Source organism: Budorcas taxicolor, chromosome 15, assembly GCF_023091745.1.
Source record: "Budorcas taxicolor isolate Tak-1 chromosome 15, Takin1.1, whole genome shotgun sequence".
In the NCBI taxonomy this organism is placed as follows: Eukaryota; Metazoa; Chordata; class Mammalia; order Artiodactyla; family Bovidae; genus Budorcas; species Budorcas taxicolor.
In genome coordinates, this window is record NC_068924.1 from 121,436 (window position 1) to 127,518 (window position 6,083).

Sequence of the window (6,083 nt, forward strand, 5' to 3'; positions counted from 1 at the left end):
TCATTTTTTGAAAGTCTAAGTTAATTTTCTTTTCTCAAGATATATAACTGAAATAAACTCCACATTATGTTTTGCTGGCTCAAAAATGTCAAACTGCTTTCCTCCGGATTGGAACAAACCAGAATAAACTAGGTAACAGAGAAAATATAGAATTATTTATCCTAATGAACTTGGTTCACAAGGATATTGATATTCATATGTGTTTATACTCTGTTATGCACAGGTGTGAGAAAAAAATCTTTACTTGCAATTTAGTAGGAATTATTGATCCAAAAACCAGAGGTGCTATTTATGGTAAATTGATAAACATAGTAAATATTCGGTAGAATCTTGGAGTTCCAAGAATTTCCTCTTCTCCCTCACCAAGAAAAACAAAACACAACAAGAAAAACATCAATCAGTGAAAGTACAAAGCTCACCTCTTCAAGTGACACTGTTACCCAGAATACTACTCATTGAAATGTTTATAGGAGAAAAGTTTTCCCACTTCTGGATCCATTTAAAATTGTATAGCAGACTAATTTTGAACTGTTGTCACATTTACTAAAAAAATTTAAGTTCCCAAGTCTACAATTTTGTGGTCCATTAAGATGAAATGGTAGGAGAAAAAGGTATACTGAAGCCAAGAAAAGGACAACAGAAAGGGGAAGTGAGTTATTGAAATTCAGTTTCAGTCTAGAAACTATCTCAACTTGTCATAAAGACATAGACAAGTCTCTAAGAATAGCTTAACAAGTAATGATATTTTAAGATAGTAAATGATGAAGACAGATAAGTCATGTAGATGATGGACTCATACATCTCAAGTGAATATAAATTTCCCAAGGGGAGCCGCCCTTGTCTGCTGTGCCATAATAAACCTCAGCTCTTCTCCCTCCTATGTCTTTCTAGTTCAATATCTCAGAAATGTAAGGACAAAGTGCATTATCTGATTACAGTACACACAGTGGTTTGTACTACCCAACAGTAAATCAGTAAACCTCTCTTGAGTCTTCATTTATAAAATAATCTTTTTATCTTGCTATAGATTACTTTCTCCGATGGACTTCAGAGTCCTCACTTATTCAATATCAGACTTTATCTATGCATTTTTAATCAGTTTTATGTTTTGCTAGAATGAGTATAATTCCTGTTGAATCTGTCTCTCTTTTAAATTATTTCATACTTTTTTTAGGGGGGTGCGATATTCTTTCAACAGATATTATTCTAAAAAGGTTTATATGATTCTCAAGTGCTCACTGTAATATGGTTATTTGATGTGTGTTAAATTACTGAATAAACAAAAATAATGTTATTTGTAGAATGAGGAATGTAAACACAGACCAATCTAAATAAGAAATTTATGCACAGTGACTCATTTTAACTAGCTAAGAAATTAAGATAGCTTTCAAAACTGCTTCTGTTGTCATCTGACTACTGCTGTCTAAAGATCCAAAACTGAAACAGTAAGAGAAAGTGCAGGTACAGAAGTCAGAATTTTCATTCCTACTTGACCCAAGGAAAGATTCTCTCAGGGATTTAAGTAGCCCAAGTGATGTGTTTGCTAAGAATGATTTATACCCACCTTATAATTTGGAGCTTTTATCCCTAAAGCATTTTTCAGCACACTCTGAAAAAATAATAACAATGTTATTGCAAGAGAAATCTCCTGAGAAATAGTAATTTATATGGATTTATACTCATTAGAGTCTTGGGATTTTCACAATGCTATTTCATCAATTTCAGTTATTTTGAACTGATTGCTTTGGATTGTCAAGAGATTTTTGCATTATGGATCACCACTTTTTTTAATTGGGTCAATGGAACAATTAATAAAGGTATAAAATGATCACATAATTCATACACTATGATGTTTTTGTGTTAACATTTCAGTCTGAATGGTGTTTTTGCAAATGCTTTTCCCTAAATTATTATTGAGTGAATGCTTGTTAAAAAGATTTTAATATCCAGAATAAAGTGAATAAATTATAAGACACAGGGAGAAACATCAGTTGGACAAGATATCATAATGAGTTGTCATAAAGTCAGTGCAAAATGTGAGGTCCAGGTGTTGGAAAGTAATATTTTATAGAAACCTGGTGACCATGTAATTTAGCAATGCTATTTATTTGATCACAAATGGAAATATACAGGCTAAAGGTGAAGATAGCATGCCTGCATTTTCTTCTCATTTACAAGTATTCAATTATTATCTTATTCAAGACAGGCAAAGATAAAAATGGTATAAAGCATGTGCTTAAATAGTTCTTAGGCTAACTGGTAAATCTGGAAACAGGTGAATCTTTCTGTAGAGCATATCATCCGAAGAATATATTGAAACAAAAGCTCTTACTATGGTTTATATTATTTGTATTATATATACAATTGCACAATTGCACTCATCTCACATGCTAGTAAAGTAATGCCTCAAATTCTCTAAGCCAGGCTTCAGCAATACATGAACCATTAATTTCCAGATGTTCAAGGGGGTTTTAGGAAAGGCACAGAAACTAGTGATCAAATTGCCAACATCCGCTGGATCATCAAAAAAGTCAGAGCACTCCACAAAAACATCTATTTCTGCTTTATTGACTATGCCAAAGTCTTTGACTGTGTGGATCACAATAAACTGTGGAAAATTCTGAAAGATATGCGAATACCAGACCACCTAACCTGCCTCTTAAGAAACCTATATGCAGGTCAGGAAGCAACAGTCAGAACTGGACATGGAACAACAGACTGGTTCCAAATAGGAAAAGGAGTACGTCAAGGCTGTACATTGTCACCCTGCTTATTTAACTTATATGCAAAGTACATCATGAGAAATGCTGGGCTGGAAGAAGCAGAAGCTGGAATCAAGATTGCTGGGAGAAATATCAATAACCTCAGATATACAGATGACACCACCTTTACGGCAGAAAGTGAAGAGGAACTAAAAAGCCTCTTGATAAAGGTGAAAGAGAAGATTGAAAAAGTTGGCTTAAAGCTCAACATTCAGAAAGCGAAGATCATGGCATCTGGTCCCATCACTTCATGGCAAATAGATGGGGAAACAGTGGAAAAAGTATCAGACTTTATTTTGGGGGACTCCAAAATCACTACAGATGGTGATTGCAGCCAAGAAATTAAGACGCTTACTTCTTGGAAGGAAAGTTATGACCAACCTAGATAGCATATTAAAAAGCAGGGACATTACTTTGCCAACAAAGGTCCGTCTAGTCATGGCTATGGTTTTTCCAGCGGTTATGTATGGATGTGAGAGCTGGACTGTGAAGAAAGCTGAGCGCCAAACAATTGATGCTTTTGAACTGTGGTGTTGGAGAAGACTCTTGAGAGTCCCTTGGACTGCAAGGAGATCCAACCAGTCCATCCCCAATGAGACCAATCCTGGGTGTTCATTGGAAGGACTGTTCTTGAGGCTGAAACTCCAATACTTTGGCCACCTCATGCGAAGAGTTGACTCATTGGAAAAGACCCTGAGTCTGGGAGGGATTGAGGGCAGAAGGAGAAGGGAACAACAGAGGATGAGATGGCTGGATGGCATCACCGACTCAACGGACATGGGTTTGAGTGAACTCCGGGATTTGGTGATGGACATGGAGGCCAGGCGTGCTGCTGTTCATGGGGTTGCCAAGAGTTGGACATGACTAAGTGACTGAACTGAATATATATATATGTTCAATGGAATATTATTCAGTCAAAATAAAAGAGGGTAACTGCCATTTGCTACAACATAAATGAGCCTTGAATATAGTACACTAAAGGTGACAACTCAGAAAAACAGAAAGAAAAGTATTAAATAGAGTATGATGTTTTTGTGGAATCTACAACACCAGACTCTGAGAAGTATAGAATGGAACTATGACTATCAGGATCTGGAGGTTAGGTAAATGAGAAGAAGTTGGCCAATGGAACAAAATTCCAGATATAAGACAAATTCTGGGAATCTAATACACAGCATAGTGACAACACTTAACTATATGATGTATATGTGAAAGTGCTAAGAGAGTAGATGTTAAAGGATTTTGCCAACAAAAAGTAACAACAAAAAAATAATACTTGTATGAGATGATAGATGTGACAATTAATATTATTATGAGAATCATTTTGTAATACATGTATATATCAAAGCATCACATCTTAAGCTGATACAATATTTTATGTCAAATGCATATCAATAAAACTGGATAAACATAGTCCTAATATATTTTCAAAGTTAAAATCATAAGATATATCATCTCTGACAACAGAAATAAATAAAAAACACGTAATAAATATCTGTTAAAATCCCAAATATATGTTAATTAAGCACTGTTTTCTAAATAGCACAGAAGTTAACAAAGGCACAGAAAAATAAGAAAATATTGCAAACTCAGGGGTAAAATATACCAAAGTGAATGACTTTCAGCTCAAGCAATACATATGTGAAATATACAAAGATTTTATATAAGAAAATAAACAAGACTCAAATTAATATTTCAAATTATCATTAAAAAATCTAGAAAAGAAAATAAAAGGTAACCCCAAGTAATCTAAATTTTTCCGATCCAATGATACAAAAAGTGTTTTTTTCTTTCCCTAGACCTGAGTATGTGGATTCACGTTTGCAGATATGAAGGAGAAAGTAGGTTCCCTACAGATCAGAGGCCTCAAACCAGATCCACAGCAGCTGTCTGGGAAAAGAAGGATGATTATATTCTTCTTTATTTTCATTCCAGACTGATCATGAAACAAGTGCATTCATAAGAAACAGAAAAAACATTATCATGACCCATAGTTCACAGTTGTACTTAGCAAGTTAAGGGAAGAGTACAGAAGGTCGGTCTTCTTAAAGATTAGCCCCTCAAAATAGATGGTAATAAAGCGAATAAATTCAAAGAACTGAGCTCAGAGCATGTGTATCCTGTTTACTGTTGTAAGCAATAAGAGCATATAAGTGCTCCAGGGAATACCTAGTAGGAATTTTCATTTAGAGAGGGGCTCCTCATAGCCTGGACATGGAAGCAACCTAGATGTCCATCAGCAGATGAATGGATAAGAAAGCTGTGGTACATGTACACAATGGCGTATTACTCAGTCATTAAAAAGAATACATTTGAATCAGTTCTAATGAGGTGGATGAAACTGGAGCCTATTATACAGAGTGAAGTAAGTCAGAAAGAAAAACACCAATACAGTATACTAACATGTATATATGGAATTTAGAAAGATGGTAATGATAACCCTGTATGCGAGACAGCAAAAGAGACACAGATGCATAGAACAGTCTTTTGGACTCTGTGGGAGAGGGAGAGGGTGGGGTGAGTTGGGAGAATGGTATTTAAACATGTATAATATTGAAAGGTTGTTCTTGAATTACAACGTCGGGATTCTTGTCCCCCAGAGGAGAAGAACTCAATCTGGGGCCAGAGACGAGGCTTGATCACTCAGAGCTTTTGTGTAATAAAGTTTTATTAAAGTATAAAGGAGATAGAGAAAGCTTCTGACATAGGCATCAGAAGGGGGCAGAAAGAGTACCCCCCTGCTAGTCTTTAGTTGGATGTTATATAGTCACCAGCAGTCTGTTAATGAAAGAAAGGAATGTCTCAAAACTTAGAATGGCACCAGGCCCCTCACCCATAAGATGTATTTTGGGATAATCTTGGCTTCAAATGGTTTATATTGTGCCATAAAAGGATTAACTTGAATCTTGAAGAAGGGCAGAGCACCATATAAATAGTTTTATTTACATAGATTAGATAAATAATTTCAGAGTATAACATACTCGTTTATCAAGTAGGTTCTGAGCCCAAAAGGCAGAACTGACCTCAAGACAGAGTTTGGGGTAAATGCATAGTAGATTGGCATAGCTTAAGATAAACATTTCCATAAGAAAAAGGCATTGGTTAACTTCAGGTGAAACCAGGTGTCATGGCAACACAGAATTTTAAGAGAAACCTCCTTTTAAATTTGTATAGAGAAGGAAAAAAATATCACTAGTTTGTTTCCTCCTGCCACTTAAAGGAGATAAAAATGTCTGACACTTGCAGGCTATTTCCTCCATTTGGAGATCCCTGGCCTTCCTGCCTGTTACCCTCTCAATATCATATATGAAACGAGTCGCC